General features: G+C 39.1%; 1 pseudogene; it reads right to left on the bottom strand.

The window, feature by feature from the left end:
• Positions 1 to 10,281: 10,281 nt before the first annotated feature.
• On the bottom strand, positions 10,282 to 22,466 carry LOC108699335 (annotated as a pseudogene).
• Positions 22,467 to 22,667: the final 201 nt, after the last annotated feature.

The raw sequence follows: 22,667 nt of genomic DNA on the forward strand, positions 1-22,667 counted from the left end.
ATGGGGTAGCTATATTATTTCATAGAAAATTGAATGTTGCTGTTATTAAGTCAACTAAAGATTAACTTGGCAGATTTATTTACACCGAAGTACTCATTAATGATGTTACTTGGCACTTATGTTCATCTTATGCTCCAAATAATTCCAAAAAAGACTATTTTACTTGGCTTAAAAAACAAATTTCTTCACTTCCTGCCAGGGCAGCCATCAGGGGGGGGGACAGGGGGGAGAGTTGTAGGGGGCCCCGAAGGTAAGGGGGGCCCAGCCACGCCACTTTTTCTTGATTAGTCGGGCCCCCCCTGCTTTCTGAGAGCTGCTGACTTCGGGAAAGCAGGGCAGGAGCACAAGGGGAGGTATCTTCTGTCCATTCCTTTCCCTTATTGGTCCCGGTTGAGCTGCTCAGGGATTGGATAGCTGAGGTTTGAACTTCTCCTCCAGCTCATCCAATCACCATGCAGCTTTACCAGGACTTTAAATTCTGTGACGAATAAGGGAAGAAAATGCTGTCACTGGAAGAACATGCAGCCACCTGTGCTCCCCTCCTTCCTTCTGTAGTTGGCAGCTCACTGACAGTAGGTGGGCCACACTAATGAAGTAAGTGCAACATGGCAGGCCCCCCCTAAAGGTAACCCTTTGTGGTCCCTGCTGCGTGGTGGGGCCCTGGAAACCAAATTTTTTTTAAACTTCTGGGGGGGCAAGTTTTTTTACATGGACGTTTCGGGGGGGCCCTGGCCACCAATTTTTTTTCCCCATGTGGGGTCCTAGCCACCAATATTTTTTAATGGGGGACCTGACCACCAATATTTTTTTATTAACATGTGTGAACCATAGCCACCAATGTTTTTTTTTTTTTAGTGTGTGGTGGGGGGTGGACCTGTGGGGTGGGGAGGGCGGACCTGTAGGTGGGGTTTGTGGTGGGTGCAGCCCAGGGGGCCCAGGAAATTGTTTTTGTATGGGGCCCTGCGATTTCTGATGGCGGCCCTGCTTCCTGCTAATAATATTATTCTGGCAGGTTACTTGAATGAATCCTTTCTCAGTTCATTGGATAGATCTGATTGGAAATTGAATAATCCCTGTAAAAAGTCTACTCTCCTACATGATTTATGCAAAGACACTAATCTTACTGATCTTTGGAGGCTTTTTCATCCCGCTGAAAAAGATTTTACTTTTTTTTCATTTGCTCTTCACGTAGGAACAGAATAGACTTTTCTTTTAATTTCCAATAATCTGATAAATAGAACTATTGAAACAAATATAGGTAACATTGATGTCTCAGACCATGCACCAGTTTCTCTTGTGCTTTCCAAGTTTCCTGCCCCATAAAACTATGTTTCTTGGTCTTTTCCTGACTCACTTAGAGAAAATCCTGACTTTATTAAAATGCTACATAACAGATGGGATCTGTCTTTAGATGAAAACAAAATAGACTCTAATGACCCATCATTATTGTGGGAAACTTGGAAGGCAGTGGCTAGGGGGGGAGATATCTTCATTTAAGTCTCACTTCTTTAAAAAAAAGTCCACAAAAAGTTTTTTGAGCTAAGTAAAAGTCCTTTAGCTTCGCTTTAAACAGCACCGCTCATTTGAAAGTATAAGAATATTTTAGAGGAACTTAAAATTTGGATAAAAGTAAGGCATCATTTTTTCGCATCTTACTCGGAGGCTAAAATCCATAATTTGAGTAACAAAGCAAATAATTTGCTTTTTAATCTCACTAAGGCGAAAAGTCTTAATAGTCCAATTTCCACTGAAGAAGTCTCCAATATTATAATAATTTGAAAACTTCTATAGCAGGTGGTCCATGTTATTCTTTGTAAAACGTTTACCCTCTAGTGAACTCTCGAATCTTAGAGTTATCCCAAAAAAGCACAAAGACTTATCTCTTCCCTCTTCCTATAGACCAATTTCTTTATTAAATCAAGGTTCTTGCTGATAGGCTCTCTTTAATTCTTCCCTCCGTAATTTCAGAAACCCAAAATGGCTTTATTAAAAACAGATCTGGAGTTAAAAATATTAGGGCTTTGATCCATATTTTATTTTTTGCCAAAAAGCATAACATTCCCAGTTCTATTCTTAATATTGATGCTGAGAAGGCATTTGATAATATAACATGGAAACATCTATTTATGTGCCTTCAAAAATTTGGTATCACGGGCCCATTTTACCAATATATCGAATGCCTCTATAAAAGTCCCAAAACGCATATAATCTTGGGGGGAGCTAAGCCATCACCCTTTGAAATATTTAAGGGTACGAGACAAGGCTGTCCTTTATCGCCCTTTTATTTAATATTGCACTAGAACCATTAATTCATTTCATTGATTTGTCTAAATTGATTAAGGGAATTTCCATCAATAATAAACAACTCAAGGTTTTAGCCTTCGCAGATGATTTGTTGCTGATTTTAAGAAACCCAGAGTCTTCATTTAAGATTGTTTTTGACTTACTACAAGATTTCCAGTCTTTTTCTGGTTATAAGGTTAATGTGGATAAATCTGAAGTGATGAACATATATGGTTCTTTTTCAAACTCTTTACTTTAAAAAAATTCACCTGAAATACCCCAAAAACCAGATTAAATATTTAGGATTAATAATTCCTTCAGACTTAAATAATTTATATTCATTAAATATTACTCCAGTTTGTCATAAGGTTTCCTCCATGTGTGAAAAATGGGCCAAAGCTCCCCTTAATCTTAAGGGACGAGTGATATTTTTTAAATCATTGATATTCCCCAAGCTGATATACCCATTAATTAATCTCCCTTTGCTTATAAAACATTCTGATATCAAGAAATTTGATTCTGCTCTTATCTAGTTTATATTTAATGGGAAAAAAGCAAAGATTGCTCTCCATAAATTGAGAGCTCCAGTTAAACTTGGAGGTTTAAATCTCCCTAATTTCAGAGCTTTCAATTTATCAGCCCTTACTAGATATCTCATTGAGTGTATCTCTCAAGGTAATAAGTTTACAAATCCTGAAATTGAAATTTTTCATGAACCTCACTTTGATATTATATCTGTTTTACATAGTAAATGGGGTAGTATTCCTAGCGATTTTAAGAAGAATCCCCTTTTTCGGGACTGTATTTTTGTGTGGAAGCACTTATTCTCTCCAAATAGCTACAGTTATACGGAAACTCCTTTTATGCCGGCTAAACTCTTACTTAAACCCTCAGATTTTCAAAAGTCTGAGTCCTTTTTATTTTCTTTGAAGAAAAAATTATTAGTCTTAGTAAAAGATTTATTAGATCCACCCAATGGGACTCTGTTATCTTGGTCAAGACTCAAAAAAGACTACGGGCTTCTTGAATCTGATAGATATTATTACTTAGCTGATCAATGTGGTCTTTCTTTGTTAAGTAATAATAGAAACATTGTTTTGTCAGATCATAGGCTAGCTGAAGATTTGGGAGAGTTTTTGGAGATTCCTTCTTTGATTTCTATTAACTCTATATCTAAAAAATTCTGGAATGATTATGGATCAGACCCACACCCATTACTTAAAGTGTCCAACAAATGGGCTGAGTTTCTACAATGTCAAATATCCCCTTCAGATTTGGTGAAGTCTATTTGTAAATACAATAAATTAATTTTGGCAGAGAGTTGGAGGATACACCATTTTAAGTTAGTTCACTTAGGCTATGGGAAGATTTTTTCTAAAGGTATCTTTTCTAGTCCTGTATCATACTGTCCCAAGTGTGATGAGTATAATATGTCCCTTTTTCACTATTTATGGACTTGTCCAAATATCAGTATATTTTGGAAGGAAGTTACCAGTTTTCTAAACATTAATTTGAAAATAAAAATTAAATTATCTCCAGGTTTTGCTTTGTTGCTTCTAGATGATAGTAGGCTCTCTTCAAATTTTAATATCGAATTTAAGTCCCAAGATAATAAAATATTGACAATTTTATTTTTGGCTGCCTCCAGAAAGGCTTTATTTAACTGTTGGCTACAAAATGAGTCTCCCTCAATTACAGACACAATGGCTTATATGAACCAGCTTAGTTGGCAGGAAGCTTTATTAGTAAAAACTAAAGGAAATAATTCCAAAGAATCATTTAGACTTATATGGTCTCCTTACTTTGAGTTCTGTAACTCCAATACTAGAAGTCAAATATCTCAGTTTCTTCAATTGTAAAATGTTCATAGGGGGGTTATCTGACATTCCCAAGACAATGGGCTTTTTCTTTCTTCTTTTTCTTTTAAGAATGTCTATGCATCCACTGGCTTAGTTAGTGATAGTTCTTATTAGTTTCTATTTTATTTTACATATTACTTCATTGTAAATTATACATTCTGTTTAATATGTCATTGCATTAATCTTCTTATTCTGCATACTATTTGTTATCATATTGATTTTTATGGTTTATTGTGAAAACCAAATAAAATATTTCAAACCAAAAAAAAAAAAATGTAAAGCAATTATGTCCTACAGTCACCTCCTACTGACCAATATCTCTTCTCAGATCTTGTTATAGCAAAAACAGAACTGACACTTTATACACACAGATATCACATGATAAAAGAATGCAGATAAAACGGAATATAACCAATAAAACGCTTACAGAGAAATACCATGTTTATTGATAACTCCTAGATAACATTTTCATATTATAAACGCAACCCACAAACACGTAGAAGACTGGTGCATAAAACTAGTGCACTCAGTGTCCTTTTTTTTTTTTTTTACACTTTGTCCCTGTAAATGTTGGCCCTGTAAATGTACAGTGGAAAGGGGTCCATTCTCCCAGAGAATATAGAGAGAAATAAAGTAGTCTCTTGGAGACTCCATGCACAATCATACCAAACAAGCCGATGTCAAGGGACCTTAATGAGAAGGAATACTATTTTCTACTTGGGGGTGACAAAAGTTAGGCACCTCCAAGTGACTATTTTCACTTACCTGACACCCTGGGCCAGTGTTCCTATCAGCAGAAAACTGCACGGTCCGGTATTCTTCTAGTGAGTGCCAATGATCGATCTACTTGGGGTGCCTAACTTTTGGCACCCCAAGTAGAAAATGGTATTCCTTCTCCTTTAAAGTCAAGGGGCCTATTTACTAACATTTGAATGTCTATTTTTTTCACAAATCTCTAAAAAAATTATTTTGTTTATTTCTCTAAAAATTGGAGATTTATTAAGTGTTAAAACCACAAAAAAAACTTGAATACAAAAAGTTGTTGAGATCCTATAGAAGTCAATAGGAGCTGCGCTGATCCTAAATGAACCATTTTCAATCAGTTCTGACTTTTAGAGGTTTTCGTAATTTTATTCAGATCGTTTGTATGTGCTTTTTTATATTTGGATCTTTGTTTTTCATATATCTTTTTATTAAGATTTTCACTTTTCCAGTACAATAAAATACAAATGTTCTGTACTTCTGTACCTTTACCAGTAATATACAAGAGTCAAGTAAAAGCATTTATATGAAGGAGAAAACAAGTACAGTATGACTGCTGTATTTCGGTACATACATGCTAATCAAGATAGTAAACCTGCAATAAAACTTTTATTTTTTAACTTAACTTATTGCCCAACTCCTTTTTTTTCTTATGATTCTTTAGTTTTATTTATGCAACACTATTCAACTAAGGAACCATTTTTAGCTGGTAACAAACCTAGATATTTGTATACTTGTATATTTGTTTATTTAATCATTCAGGACCACAGGGACACCCTCGTTTTCCTTACACCAGTAACCATGATATATATAAATGAAAATTGCCCTTTCCAGAGTCCTACCATTTTCAGTATCATGCTATCTATTAAATATTTACTACTATTTGATATCTATTAGCCTTATGCTGAAAGAGAGGATACATCTAATCCCGAAGTGGTGGCCCAAGAGGCCCAAGGTGTATATTCGAATCAGATTGGATGAAAATAAATTTCATGAGATTTGTGGTTTTAGAGAAAATTAGTCTATGCGTGGTTTTAAAAACATCTAAAACCAATAAAATGAGAATGCTGATAAATGGGCCTCCATCTTTTAGTATGATTTACAGAGTTATCATTTTTTATTATTTGTGATCTTTAAAGGTCGATAAACGAGTAGATCTTAACCCGATATGCTCACTAACGGCTGCGCGAGATTGGGTGAATCCGAACGTTTGGCCCTGGGGGCGAATAATTGGATTACAATGCTGTGAATAGGCAACGACGGGTCACAGGACCGCATCAACTAGCCAATGCGGTCCTGGATCATAGAAAAAAAATCAAACTTGACCGATTGATATCTGCTTGATTTTTTGACTGATATCGATTGGCAGGACTGTCGGGAGCCCCCCCACACGTGCAGATAACATGCCAAATTGATCTAAAGGACCGATATCGGCAGCGTTAATCTGCCCGTGTATGGCCACTTTAAACTAGCACAAGAGACTGGGTCTACAAGTCCACAGGCATCCAGTTCAGCTACTGGAGGACAGCAGGGGTTATGATTTATCTTGTTTTCCAAATTTACCCTTTTTAAATTTCTCTTCTGCTTTACCTTTATCTCTTCTTCCTCTTTTTATCTTCTGATCTAATTTCTCTTGTAGGGGTATATTTATCAAAGAGTAAAGTTAGAGATAACCACAGTCGCTAGAGTGAAATTCCGCCTCTTGCAAACACTTCTGGCAAGAAAATTAATAGAGTAAAAAGCTTCTACTAGAATAGCGGCCATTAAAGGAATTGTTCGGTGTAAAAATAAAAACTGGGTAAATAGATAGGCTGTGCAAAATAAAAAATGTTTCTAATATAGTTAGTTAGCCAAAAATGTAATGTATAAAGGCTGGAGTGATTTGATGTATAACTTGGCAGTCAGAACCCAACTTCCTGCTTTTCAGCTCTCTTGGTTTACACTGACTGGTTACCCTGGTTACCAGGCAGTAACCAATCAGAGACTTGAGGGGGGGCCACATGGGTCATATCTGTTGCTTTTGAATCTGAGCTGAATGCTGAGGGTCAATTACAAACTCACTGAACAGAAATGTACCATGTGGCTCCCCTTCAAGTCGCTGACTAACTCAGAGTTATAGAGCTGAAAAGCAGGAAGTTGGATTCTGGCTGTTTTATTAGACATCTGTTCACTCCAGCCTTTATATATTACATTTTTGGCTAACTAACTATATTAGAAACATTTTTTTATTTTGCACAGCCTATCTATTTACACAGTTTTTATTTTCACACTGAACTATTCCTTTAAATCTGCGACAGGCCAGATAACCTATAATCCGGATCAAATAGGGCAGATATTTTACGATTTTTATCATAAACTGTATAATTTAGATCTGCAGCTACCAGTTGATAAAGCATCTGAACCAAATCCTCTTACAGATTTTCTCAAGGAAGCGAATTTGCCAAAAGATAGAGATAGCAGCGACAGTCAAGTCAATGCCTAATGCCAAAACTCCAGGACCTGATGGGTTCCCATATAAGTATTATAAGACTTTTCTACATATTCTCTCGCCACTTCTCACAGAACTTTTTAACAAGTATCTCCGGGGTACCCCTTTTCCGCATACAGATCTTACCTCATACCTAGCTTTACTCCCTAAAGAAGGAAAGGATGCAACATTGTGCACCAACTATAGGCCAATAGCCTTACTAAATTCTGATTTAAAGCTATTCTCTTTATAGCTTATAGAAGTTGCCCATAAACATAACCAACCAATGCTCCTCCTCAGTCTAGATGCTGAAAAGGCGTTCGATCGCTTAAGCTGGCCTTTTCTATTTGCCTTTCTCCGCCATCTAGACTTATCAGGCCCCTATTTAACTGCTTTAAGCAGCTGATATAGTACTCTATCAACATATCTTAAGCGTCCTGGCCAAGCTCACAGTCCTATTCCAATATCCAATGGTACGAGGCAGGGGTGCCCCCTTTCCCCTTTATTGTATGCTCTTAGTATAGAGCCTCTAGCAGCAGTAATAAGAAACAACAGAGATATCAATGGGGTACAGGTTAACCGGGAGCAATTTAAGCTGTCTTTATTTGCAGATGATGTATTACAATCACTAATCCTTTATTATCCTTACCATCATTGCATAAAGTACTGAAGGCATATGGTAATCTGTCAGGACATAAAGTGAACTTGAACAAAACTGAAGCCCTGCCAGTTCAACTCCCCCAAATGACCTTGGCAACCCTGCAATCTAATTTTCAATATAACTGGAAACTGAATTTCATCACTTATCTTGGTACAAAAATCACCCCTTCCTACAATCAGCTGTTTGGCCATAACTTTGTACCACTTATCAACCAAACGAAGGCCACTCTACAGCAGTGGAATGCTCATTCCCTTTCATAGTTTGGGAGAAATCGGCACTAAAAATGAACATACTTCCCAAATTTTTGTATCTATTTGAGACGCTACCTGTTCTGTTCCCCCACAAAGCCTTTCAAGATATTCAGGCCTCATTCCACAAATTTATTTGGGGAAACAAACGATAGCTAAAACAATGCTGCTTACCCCGGTTCGGTCTGGGCGTCTTGGTGTCCCCTCACTTCAGCGGTACTATGAGGCATCCCACCTCAGACAGTTACTGGCTTGGTCTCATTGGGAACCCAACACCATTTGGGGCCATATTGAAAACATACAGGCCTTGGGAACTCATCTTAATTCCCGAATATGGTCCTCGAGCAAACAACCAACTTCCTCATTTGGCCTCCTTTGAGCAACCCAACATACTCTGGGAATCTGGAACAATCTTAAAGCAAAATTCAATTTAAAATCTGCTTATACTTTGAACACGATCTACCTAAACAACCCGGACTTTTATCCAGGTACATCACGGGGATTTTATCTCAGTTGGCAAAAAACAACTCTTCACATGATCAAAGACCAAATGACTTCTACTAACTCACTCTTTGCATACGGAGAACTTTGCCAAAAAGCCCCAATGGCTCAACTTCACCATTTTGAGTACTTTCAGTTACGACATTTTTTGCTACCATATATACAGCAGGCAAAACTACAATGCCTTTACTATTTGAACTGTTAGCTAGGCCAGGTCTCCTGCAAAAGGGTCTCATTTCCAGGATTTACAAACTTCTTATGGGTCCCTCACTGGACAATCCTCCCAAACACCCATATATGATCAAATGGGAAAGGAGCTTGGCTCAACAATTGAGCACGGAAGATTGGGCCGCATCTGGTCTAATGCCCAGAAAATGGTCACTTGCACAAGGCAAAAAGAAAGTGTGTATAAGGTGCTTATGAGATGGTATAATACTCCGGAGAAGTTACATGCTCTGTTCCCGGATCACCCGAATACCTGTTGGAGGCAATGTGGTGAAGTCGGCACAACTTTCTGCCCATGCTCCAAACTACAACCACTATGGGAAGATATAGCGGACTTACTAACCAAAGTGATGACTCATACTCTGCCCAGAGACCCTTTCACTTATCTTCTATGTAAGCCATTCCCTCGCTCCCTAAACAGTCCCAGATCTTAGCCGATCAGATCTTAATGGCTACAAGACTAGCCATAGCAGCTAAATGGAAATCCTTGGTTTCCCCAACCTTATCTGAAGCGATAGCTCGGGTTAATAGTAACCGTCTCTTCGAAAAAAGAATATCTTATTTGCAGAACAAAACCCCTCAATATTTACAGTCTGGCCTGTTTGGGTGCTTGAAGGTCCGGCACTGAGTATTTAACAAGTGGCCCCAGGTTACCCTAGGAATTGTTACAGCATAGCTTTACATGCAGATAATGCTGATATTAGCTTTTGGTATGTTACTAACTCAAGGCTGATAGTTGCTGGGTTTTTTGTTGTTCTTTTACTGTATTGTTTTATCTTCTTCTTCTCTCCCTCCCTCCCCCACCCATTTCTTTCCCTTCATAGACCCCCCCCCCTTTTTCCTGGGGGGGGGGTCTCTACCTCTACCTCTCACTTTTAATTAACCTTTGAAATAGTTGGAGCATCACGGACCCTGTAACTGTTCAACATTGATTGTGTTGATCTGTGTTATTTTGTATGGCTCATGATGTTCCTTTTACATTTAATCAATAAAAATATAAGTTAAAAAAAAAGAACAATGTAATGAGAAGGAAATGCCCAGAGAGCACAGTTAGCCATGTTCTTGTGCAATACTTTATTTAAGCAAAAATAATGGGGTGAGAGATGTAAATTCAGCGATTAAAATACAAAGAACATTATAGAGTACTAGACATTAAGCCCGTTAAATTAACGGGCGCTAGAACATATGTAGTCAAAGATTCGCCAGAGACGGTCCGTGGGGCACATGCGCAGTAGCGCAATCCCACAGACACAGGGACTGGACGCAGAGACACTTCAACTTTATTATATAGGATAAAAGACTCAGATAGAAAAGAATTAGCAGAGTTATGAACTTGTGAATAAAATTCCATTGGCTCATCTAGTCTGATAGGGCCAGGCCTCACAACAACGTCAGATACATTGCTCCCTTGACAATTCCACAATGGTTGTTGCAGTTTCGAGCCATTTTAACATATCCCTGTAAGCCCCAGGTGCCTCCCCAGCTATAAGAAATAAAAGAGAAAGGTTTTCACCAATGGAATCTGGCAAATGAATTATTGTGAAATAAATGGAAGTTAGAGAGTTAAACGGTCCCAATGATATAATTTATCAAACAGTGTGGGCTCAGTTAGCTGGTACTTTTACTTGCTCTGCAACACTGATCCACCAGCACCAGTCTGAATGACAGTGCCTTAGGATATGAAACACAATGAAAAAGTAGGTGGAAAAACAACAAAAACAGCAGGGGCATTACTTGATAAACAGTGTCTGGCAGCTGTAGACATTGTAGACTTTGCACCACTGCCCCACAAAGCTTGCACTTTTAGGCCACATGCACTGCAAGTGCAGTGAGCAACATGCAATTTGAAATGCCATCACCATGTTTTTTTCCTACAATGCAGTTTTCATTGTGGTCACAGGGGCATTGCACTTGGCACAATTGTGCTCCTTTTTTTGATCCTTTCCCTGAATGCTATCCTTCATCTCTATCACTGCCACTGTTTAATAAATAAATGAATGAAGTGAGGTAGTTTCTAAAGTGCTGATGAATTGGGGACTGTAATTAATTTATACATTACGCACAGCACTTTAGAAACTACCTCACTTCATTAATTTATTTATTAAACACGATTGATTGGGCTTAATTAAAGGAAAACTATACCCCCCAAACAATGTAGGTCTCTATTAAAAGATACTGAGTAAAACAGCTCATGTGTAAAACCCTGCTTCATGTAAATGAACCATTATCATAATAATATACTTTTTTAGTAGTATGTGCCATTGGGTAATCATAAATAGAAAATTGCCATTTTAAAAAATAAGGGCCGCCCCCTGAGATCGTAAGATTCACTGTGTACACATACAAACCACATGTAAGGTCACATGAGCCAATTAACAGACAGAGTTCTGCCTTTTGATTCCTCACTTCTTGCTGTTACAGTTAGTGTTGTAGTATTTCTGGTCAGGTGATCTCTGAGGCAGCACAGATAGAGTCACGAAATGGTGGTTCAAGGCAAGAGATGTAAAAGGGCAATATTTATATAAATATATATTTCAGTTTGGTAAGATTCTTTAATATGTCATTCAATTTGATATAAACTATCTGTTGCTTAAGTATTCATTTTGGGGGTATAGTTTTCCTTTAATTGTGTGTTTTGGTTATTAATAATTTATTCTAGGTATTTAATTCTGTGTAGTATTGTCTGTATTGGGCCATTGGGCCTTAAGCACTTGCACTTGACATATTTGATTGAGGGTTTAGTTGGTGATAATTGGAGAATGTTGATTCCTCATTTATTGGTCATTTTAAACTGATTATAATTTGGAAACTCTATGTATTAAAGGTCAAACGGGGTACTTCTTTACCTTCTTACTGAGGATTTTACTAAACAGATTATGCTCATTGGAGTAAGATTCCAGGGTATATAACTACAAATATTTTTGTACAGGTCATTCTCAGAAAGTCAGTCGGATGACTAGCGAAATGTATTCAAGGAAAAAGAAAATACAGCAAGTCTAGTTGATTTGACTTATTGCTATAGATACATTGGGCACTTGTTTAAAGGGGTATCAATAAGTGACCCAATAGCAATATTAGATTCGTCACATATATAATATACCCATCCCAGATCTGACATGTCATTTAGATCTCAGACCTGGGACCCCAGGTGTTGAGAAACTGTAACTCCCAGAATGCTTTTAGCTCAATTATATTTTGAAGGATTCTGGGTATTGAAGTTCAACAACCCAAGGTGGATTGAACCAGTGCATTAGAGTGTAATGTTTGCTGTGTGGAGTGACAGGTGGGAGAGACATCCTCTGTTGTGTAGACTGGGAGGTTCATCTCCGACAGGCAGGTCCTTGCCACTAAAATCATTCTGTATTAGATATAGTAAGACTTATACAGAGGCCTTCAGTTTCCATATATCTTACCTGTTCTTAACCAGCCAGTAGTCATTGCTCTTGCCTGTTTGTTTATCTATATCAGTACCATATCCAACCACAAGTACGGCATGATTTACGTTGGTGGTGCAATATTGGTCAGAATAAACACCTGTCAAAGACAAAAAGAAGAAAGATAACACAAATGTAAAGTAAACACGACATTATTGTGTTGCAGTGAAACAGTGCTACAGTCTGCACCTCTCCCCACATTTTTATTTCAGGAAAAGTTTCAGACCACAAACCTGCAGGAACCATTTCCACAGACACAGTGGTTAATTCTATAGGCTATAAGGGTCATAATTCTGTGCCCCTGATGTCCTTGCTCTTTTCCCTTGAGGCAATCATAACTTACCATTACCCCTATTAGTGTCTGCGAGTCCATCTTTTTGTGTCTTAACATTACGCACCTATTCTTGAATACAACTGTTTACCTCATACAGTATATTGTTATTTATGTTCTGTTGTTATATACTGTAGTTGCCAGTGTTCCATGATTGTGTTCTATGACTGTTTAGAACTGAATATACAAGTACTGCTACATAAATAAAAATATACACACATAAAAACATCAGCCCCTCATTCACCAGCCACCTGAGTCAAATCCTGGGTGACAAATCATCCAAAAAAGCCCATCCATTGTGGAGAATTTAAATATCACTCTTATGTCAGTAAAAACTTATAATGCCAGCTGATGCATTGTTGTGTTATTATTATTTTACTGCAACAACCTCAAATATTTAACCAATGGCTTAAAGGGGCCAATATGGGTGCGTGTTTCATTGTTGTGGGGAAATGACATTGTACACTCTACTACAATAGGGAATAATGTGAATGATTGAAATTAGAATACTTCTATCACAATACACAAGCAGTAGAGGGGAACATTTATCTAGGTCCTAATAAAGCCCACATCATCCCCCTGCCCACCGGCATCACAGGTTACATTGTTACAACCTAAACTAGCACTTCTATCAAACCATAAAGGTTTTTCTTGGAGATGATGTTCCTTGTTTAACGGACGGAAAATACTGACATGTATATTTATTAAGCAACATTTTAAAGACGTCCCATTTTTGTTCCGTGTTTAACCCTGTGAAAAAACCTTTCCCAGTTAATATGTTATGGCCCTTATACTGGGAAAGTTTAGACATCTAAAGTTTAGGGTTTAGTGTTTTAGTTCCTCCCTTATAGAGTTGCCTCTGCAATATAATCTCAAAGGAGACCATGTTATGATCACTATTCCCTAAATGATAACCCATTCTATTCCCTTGGCCATATCTACCCCAGCATCTCCATAATTCTCTGACTCAACCCCCCCCCCCCCCCCCGCCTAATTTAAACACTCTCCCAGCCTCTTAGCTATTCTTTCCCCACAGCTGGCCCCCTTCGATTGAGATGCAACCCACTATATGGGTTGTGCCACAAAGAAAAAACAAAAAATTTTCTTTCCTCCACCCAGACTTAAACTGATCATTTACTGTAGCTCCCTAAGCTTCCACTGTATTTCTAACATTAAAAGTGGCACAGGCATTTGGACATTGGAAGACCTCTGCATAATCTTAGATCCTAGATCTCTGAATTCACCCTTCAAGGTCCTCCAAGACCTCAAATCAAACATTAATTTTGTCATTAAATCCACTATTTACCAAGACAATTGGGTCATGCCCAACCCCACCCAAATAATTTGTCTACTCAATCAACCATATGCTGAACCCTGGCACTGTAGCCTTTAGCACTGGTAGAAATATAGACGCCAATGTGCTATGCCTGCAGTAGCTTCTTTTCAGTGTCTGTTCTGCTGTCTCTCTTTCTGCCTAGGACTAACCCTGCTCTCCTCCCCACCACTACCAAAGAGGTTCGTCTCCTGGCTGTTAGATCAGCCCCAACTAGAACAGCCAACCCTAAGTTATACAGCAATGGTACAGTATTACACAGGCTCTAGTACTCACCTGACCTGTACATACGGAACCCTTGATGAGTAGAGTCTATGGCAACTGACACGGGTCCTATTGTTCCCACAACAGTCTTAAGAATATTTCATCAGCAGGTACAGCATGGATTAAAACTGGTATTCCAGATTTAACTGTCATATTGCAGAACTCTTCCTGGTGGAGAATAAAACAAAGAACACATTTTACCAACTGTGAACCAGAGAACCTCACAGCTGCATCCCTTTAAGGTACATTAAACATTATTGCACACTGCCCTCCTGGTGCCACTACATGACTACACCAGCTGTACCTGTTCTATTGTAGGGGCCCAGCTATGGTATAGGCACTTAGTCAATGAAACTCCTACCACTACCCACTAATGACCAGCTTCCAATTATAGCCCCATTGAAAGCAAATACATATGAAGCCCAAGTCGTGACTGGTTCAGCAAGTGGCTGCTGCACCCCGGTATACCTGACATAAAATTAAATATTAAAGGGAATCGTTTATAGAGTGCTTTTCTCCTGAGGGAATCAAAGTGTTTTTATAGCAGTCATTGTTGGTGCAATTAGTTTTCTTGGACCCCGGAAGAGACTTGTCCAGGGTAACAAGGAGTTGCTACAGGTAACTGAACCAGGGTCTCTAGCATGAAATCCAGCATCAAAGGTTGCATACTTAACATCTAGACCAATTCCTCCTCACTAATATTAGGCCCCTTCAACAGAAAAATAAGCAAATTCAACTTGTATTTAATTCATAAATGTGCTTTCTCAGCTGTAAGGGAATTCGGTGAAAGAACACATAATGATCTTGCCCCTATCCATCCATGCAATGCACTTAGCCTTATAGAAGTGACATCAGAGGCATCTGCAGTGAGTAAGAAATATAACAATTGATTATAGCAACTAGAAAAGATGATAGGTTCAGGGTCGGACTGGGGGGCCCGGGGCCCACCGGGACTGCTGACCAGGGCCCCCCTACTGAGATGCGCCAAACACGCCTGTGTGAACCCTGTGTAGTGTCCAATACGCACATGCGGAGATGGCGCTGCCTAAAATAACTTTTCTTTGCAGAAGAGGGGTCTGACCCATTAAGGGTCGGGGCCCACCAGGTTTTTTTCCTGGTGTCCCGCCGGGCCAGTCCGACACTGGATAGGTTTCCATTATATAGGAACACATCGATTCCATTGCTTCTAACTCAGCCTGATGTTAAAAAATAAAATCAATCAAGCCCCTCCATGACATCAAAAAATTGTTCCAAACAATGATTACCTTTCCTTTATAAGGACGTTTAGATTCTTCCATAAGCCCATATTTCTTCATGTATTCGAAGGAATTCCGTAAAGTTCCCCCTTTACAGCCGTTGTTTCCTTCAATGTAGGAACAATCCACCAGTTCCTGTGGGCTGAATGTGACCAGACTGCCAGTTTTCTTTTTCCATTGACATTCCAGAGCCCCCACGGTACTGAAAGCGTAGCAAGAGCCGCATAATCCCTGTTGTCAAAAAAGAAATGTATATGTAAATACATATATTATATATACATATACATAAAATACATATACATACATAAATATATACACACACATACTGATTTCTAACAGGGGTGACACACTCTTGGGTTCTCCAGTCTATTGATGCTGGAGGCGGAGCGCCTAATATCTCTTTGGGTACATGGGTCATATTGGCCAATGAATGGTCTGAGCTGATGTAACCTGTCATTTTTGCAGCCACCTCCTCACCTGTCTGGCACATAATAACAATACCTGTATGTTACACATTCACAGTGATATAACTGAATATGCTATAAACATAAGAAATGCTTTTCCTGTGTGGAAAAGCATGATCTCAATTAAACGAGTACAAGTATATAATATGATTTTCTGGTGTAAAAGCCAGAAACTTTACACCATACGCCAGGCAATACCCTGTTAAGCCATGTCACTAGTGATGGGCGAATTTGCGAGAAAAATTATTGAAACGGCTCCGGTTTTTGACGCCGGAGCCCGGTTTTTGACGCCGGCGCACGTTTTTTGACGCCGGCGTCCATTTTTTCAAAAGAAAATTTGACGCCGGCGAATTTTTGACGCCAATTTTCGCGGGCGTTTCGCAAATTTATTCGCTGGCGGCGAATCGCGCAAATTCGCCGCGAATTCGCGCCTGGCGAATAAATTCGCCCATCACTACATGTCACCTGCGTCAGGCCAGCCAAACGGGCACATGCACAAATAGACCTGCAACATGTGTGCGCATAGGCTGGAGCGCATCCACAGTCCAGCACAGCCTGCCAGAGAGGAGAGACAGGACTGGATTAGGGGTTGGAGGCAGAAAAGCCCAATTAGTCAAAACCTTATTAATTACAAAAGATGCTTGTGCTTAATTAGATGTGAATTATCTTTAAAGTGCATTGTGCGCATTAATAAATTAAACTCAGTTCAAATTCATCAATTACAATACAATGCATTCATTACATTATAGTTAGTGATGGGCGAATTTATTCGCCAGGTGCGAATTCGCGGCGAAATTTTTTCCGAAAAAACGGAAGCCGGCGCCAAAAACGGGCGCCGTTTCGCGAATTTTTCACTGTTTCGCGAATTTCGCGCAAAATTCGCGAATTTTTTGGCGAAGCGAAACGGCGCAAATTCGCCCATCACTAATTATAGTACAATTAAAATTGATTAAGACAAATGCTTCAAACGTGCCAGTGCTGCTGCTGATTGCAATCTCTGATTACCAGTGATTTAAAACGTTTTTTATAGAATTAGAATAAGTTAAAAAGGCAATATGCAATGCGGTCTTAGAAAATGAGCTCGTTAGATTATCAAAAAAAGAAGAAAAATATTTCAAACAATTGTTGCCATTACCTGCATTTAAGAAATGAAGTTGGAAAATGAAGAAAGTGTAGAGGTGGTGAAGTCCCAAGAAACTACTGCCTGTTTGTTTTTTAGGCCCTGGGACCCCACACGGGGAGAAAGTAGAACATTGGGGACTGTGATTACCTTTCTATCTCATAGGAGAGCTACTTATCCCTAAAAGACTAATCACCCAGTGCCATATAGTAAAACGAGGTTTGGAGAATTAAATGCGGTACAGTGAGAGGCTTTTAAGTTAGGTATCCAGCAAACTATTAAAAACAACAAAATAGGAATCAATTCCTTTTTCTAAAATGCTGAGAGTTTTGCCAACGTGCGTTTCACCTGGGCTTTGTTTCATCACGTGCCTACTCTGCCAACCCCTAGTTCTGGCCCTGCCTGTCACACACACCCCCAAACACAACCCAGATCCTACCAAATTTTAGGAATTCCCACTCAAATGGATTGCTCCGCTCCATTTAATACAATCTGCAGGAATATAAGAATAAGGTACCATGCCTCCCAACATTTTGGAACTAGAAAGAGGGACAAAAAGTGAAACTTTTTTGACCACGTCCGTTTGTTTGGCCACACCCCCTAATTACCATTTTACAAAATTTGGCAGGTTATGAAAGTTTTAACAGATTTCTGTAGTTTTGATGTTATTACAGTTTTACTAATGAAGGTGAATTGCCCTTTAATCTGCAAGTCACAGTTTCCCCAAGAGACCTGCTTATCTTAAATTGTTACATTTGTTTTTTTTGCTTATCTTAAATTGTTACAAAAGTATCAAAGTGCATCTGCCACATATTCTGGGCTCTCCACCAAAAGGCAATTAATTTTTAGAAACTTTGTATCTTTTTCTGGCTGTTCAGTGCAGGAGATCAAAGTGAAAGTCTGGACATTTCAGTAACAAACCTGGACTGCGGATTGAGCTTTCAAAATCGGGACTGTCCCGCAAAAAACAGGACAGTTGGGAGGTATGAGGTACAATGTAAATTCTATATCCCTGATCAGTGCAATGATAATGCCAGTGTCATTGCCTTATGGAATGTGTATAGAGGGCCCAGTATAATGTCCATATGCATATGGACGTATTAGATTCTTTAAGATATTTAGGTAAGGACCTGTCCCCACCTACACTACTACTGGATTTGGTTACTATATATTAACACACTTTCACTTATCTGTGAAAAAGAATTAGCAAAACACTTCTACACACAAAAGCATACAGTGTCGCAAATAAGGTGGCAAATTCTTGAGAAAATTGTGGTACTGCAAGGCAACGAAATGAAGCTGGCCCTTCGCTAATGAGAATTTTAGCTTGACTTGTTTTTTTGATTGACACTTTGTTTCTTTTTCACAGATAATCTTTGCCAGTGGGAAAAATTAATGATAGAGGTAATGGTAAAACTCCCGCTGGTCATAAGTAGTTAAACCTAATATTTGGTAACCAAGTGTGTTAATCTATAGTAACCAAATTGGGATAGAATGGTTCAAATATGCATTTATGCTTGTTTTTGGATGTGAAACTGGACTTTGGACAATAATACCAGGACATGGACTTTAGTGTCAAGCCTCACTTTGGAACACCTTGGTGGACTATGGGTAATTGGGCGGACTCTATGTATCCCTATGGTTTAAAAATGTTTGTAGCACAAATGTTTGTATCCTGACGAAGGGATAGTTAATCCCCCCCCCCGAAACGTTGATGCCCAGGTGGTCCCTTTAAATAAAAGGGTAAGCTTCCCACCTGCAACATACATGGTGTTGTGCTATTCTCTTATAATCTTCTACATTGTACTAACGAGTGCCAACTGTCTAGAGCAGGGGTCCCCAACCTTTTTTACCCAGGAGCAACACTCAAGTATAAAATAATATTGGAGAGCAACACAAGCATGCAAATGTAAGGGCTGTAATTGGATATTAGTAGCCCCTATGTAGAGACTCCCCAACAGGAGACTCTGTTTGGCAGTGTACATGTTTTTTATGCAACTAAAGCTTGCCTTTCACGCCAGGATTTAAAAAATAATCACCTGCTTGGAGGCCACTGAGAGCAACATGTTGCTCACGAGCTACTGGTTGGGGATCACTGGTCTAGAGAGATCTGCACCACCAGGGCAGGAAACATCGTGGAAAGGGTGAGAGGTGCGGTTCATCTACACACAGAACCGTTACTGCTCAAGTGCCATATCCAAAAAACACATAAGGCTAAGCTGTATTCTGCATTGTATTTGTGTTCAAAATAAAATTTACTCTTCATTTAATACTTCCTATGATGGAATCTGTAAACGCCCGCTGTTATTCTCTTGACATGGATCATCTCTTCAAGCTGTTATTTGTAGGGTATGTGCACCCTGAGTGGTGACCATTAACTGTGGACTTGTCACTGTTATTCTCTTTTTACTCCATTATTGCATATAATACAGGGTAAGAGTTCTCACCATATCTCCCAGATAGTTCATCCCAACTTCATAAGTGTGGAGTCCCAAGGAATATTCCAAGTTATGGACTGTGATAAATTTCACTGTCTCTTCCCAGATGGTCCTTTTTGCATTTTCCTCCTCCTGTGAATAGTAAATAGGATGTTTATATCAATAAGCATATTTTGATATTTTTGTAGAAATTTCTCTATGTCATTTTCCTAAACTATAAGATATTGCCTGACAAAGCTTAGCTGTAACCTACAGCTCAAAGAAGCTATGGGGGATTGTGACCAAATATTGGACTTCAGATGAAGTCATACATCCAGTGGTGTGAATAAGTCTGTGAGTTCTGAAGAGCCCGCTGCCGTCGGGGTCTAAGGGGGACCTAAATCGCTGCCTACTGAGCCCACCACTGCACCACATGAGCCACTGCTGCTTCCACTAAGTGTACCCCGGTAGTGATGTCACACGGGTGTGATGGCTGGAATCAGGAGGTGTGTGCGGCACAACGGTGGCTCTCAGAAGTCAAAGAGAGAGGGAGGACAAAGGGAAACACAGGGTGGAGCCACACAAAGGGGATTGGAAGGGAAGAGTAAGAAGAGTGGAGGGAAGGGAAGACAAGAGAAGGGGGGAGGGGACTAATTTATAACTAATATAAATGGAGGGAGCATTGAAGTTACGCCACTACATACATTTAAAAAATTTGAAAACTTTTGGCCTAAGTAACTGTGGTTACATTTGTAAGTACTTCTAAGGTGTCATTTACAATGCTGCCAGAAGACATGTAACAGCACTAAGGGGTACTAGAGCATGCCTCATTAACATAGCACTTCTACATGGGGACTGGCAGTGCATTGCATTTAATGCTGGATAAAAAAGATCCAGTATGAGGTGCAGAGTGCAATGTTGGTGGGAAAAGTAAGCCCTGTCCTTACCATATACCATAGGGTGGCCGGTAAGCACAGGGCTCCTTTGGTGTCATCTGCTTTTGATACATAACTGGTATGGTCTTAATGACACCCAAGTTAGTGGACAAGGAGGGCATGAGAGAGAGAGAAAGTCTAATTGCCTACTGCCTCCTCACCAGAGCACACTGTAACTGTCACAGAGCAAGAACTGAAAACATGCATACACAGCTGCTGAAGGCAGCCAGCACTGCAATAATGGTGGCAGTGCTAAAACAGAGCACTCAAAGTGCATAAAAATGGCAGATTGAGCTCAATTTATGCACATTTATGTCTTTTTCACTTGGTAAATTCGCACTTTAGCCTTTTTTTTTATTTTTATTTTGTAGGTTATAGGGTTTCACATTGCTTTTCCAACCTGAATTAGAAATGACTGTCTGGCTGGTAGGGTCAAAAAAAGAGTCACCAGAAAGAAGCTGGATCAATTTGTGGGTACCCATCCTTGTACAGAAATGTTATTATGGTATTAATTTGCCAGTCTGTTATTCAGACAGTGCCTAGCTGCAAGGATCAATTCCTATACCATTATTTTGTTCACTGCAGTTACCTCCAAAATTCTTCTTGTTAATTTGCACTTTTCAGTCATAATTATTAAACCAACTCAAGTTGTTGAAAATTTTAGCTGTAGAACACTTGGGCCCCATACCTGAAACCATAGCTAAAATATGCTTCTAACGGTAACTGAATTCAAGCTGCCTCCATTACTCCCCTATAAAAGACTCTGATTCTTATTATCACACCCCTAGACTGCTCTCATTTCATTGTTTGGTGTGGGTGGATCACTACTTTGGGAGTGAGGAATATAATTTTTTTCATTGCCTTGCTTCCTATGGCAGGGTGATAAGATCATCTGAAAAAACACCTCTAAGAATTGACATAGTTAATTTAAGTTGAAACAAGACAAAAGTCCATAATGTAACCCCTCCAAATGAACCCCAGTATGGATATATTATGTATGTCCCAGTAGTCAATTAAGCCAATAAAATCTGCCATCACAATATCACCCAGCAAAGCTCACCATGCTATAGAAGATAAAGAGAACCTACTGTTATAAAGAGAACTGTTTGACTGTAACTATAGATCAAACTCTTAAAGTTTCAGATGTCCTAGCTAACTTAAATGCCATAAATACATGTTTTTTTCTTACCAACCTGAACATAAAGGTTTTGTTTTGTGATTTTAAGTCTTGTTTGCAAGGGGTGCATCATTATTTATGGGTATAAATTAATGATATCATTTTCTGTACATGCAATCATCTCTAGCTCTCCTTCTTTTGGTAGACAGTGAAGGTTAGTATTTTTCCCATGGATATTTACATATTCATTAAGAGTTTGATCTATAGTTACAATCATAACAGTAGGTTCTCTTTATCTTCTATAGCATGTGCCCCCTCACTCCCCCTTTTGACCCCATTCTAATCCCACTGCCCTATCTAAGATAGCCTTCCCATAAAACTCTAACTCACCCACCCCCTCATGTAGTTTACTGAGCTTCAGGGATTGGAAATTATTCTGGTTCTCTGTATTTTATGGATGTGTTTAAGATGGTGTGGGCACCTAACTCCATGTTCAGTATAATCCATCTCTAGAAACTGTATCTTATGAGCATAAATCAGCATAAAAGTCTGATGACCAAGCTATCTATATTTTGGTGGTGAAGTTTATTGTTGGTAGGCTGGAGTCAAACTATGACTATCAAAGCTATTCTAAGTCCTTACCGCATCCTTATAGGTTTTCTGGTGAGTTTTAACCCACAGCTGCCAGTTAGAGTCCAGGGTGGGATCAGGGGCAGAGTGAGCCAGGGTCAGTAGGGAAAGCAGAGCCACAAGGCAGATGGTGGACAGTCCCATGGTCTTCTTGATGCACTAAAAACATAAATGTAACAATAACAATATAAAGGAAGCTCTGCTTTGTTGTTCCCTTAAACTAGAACCTTAACCACATCACAAAAAAGGGCCTCTCCTATTCTGGAGGTTTATTTGTAGGGAGAAATCTGTAGCTGAGACATTCTCTCCATGAAGAGGCTGCACTGGCAGATATAGCGGGTAGTTATAATAATCAGCTGC

Source organism: Xenopus laevis, chromosome 8L, assembly GCF_017654675.1.
Source record: "Xenopus laevis strain J_2021 chromosome 8L, Xenopus_laevis_v10.1, whole genome shotgun sequence".
Classification (NCBI taxonomy): Eukaryota; Metazoa; Chordata; class Amphibia; order Anura; family Pipidae; genus Xenopus; species Xenopus laevis.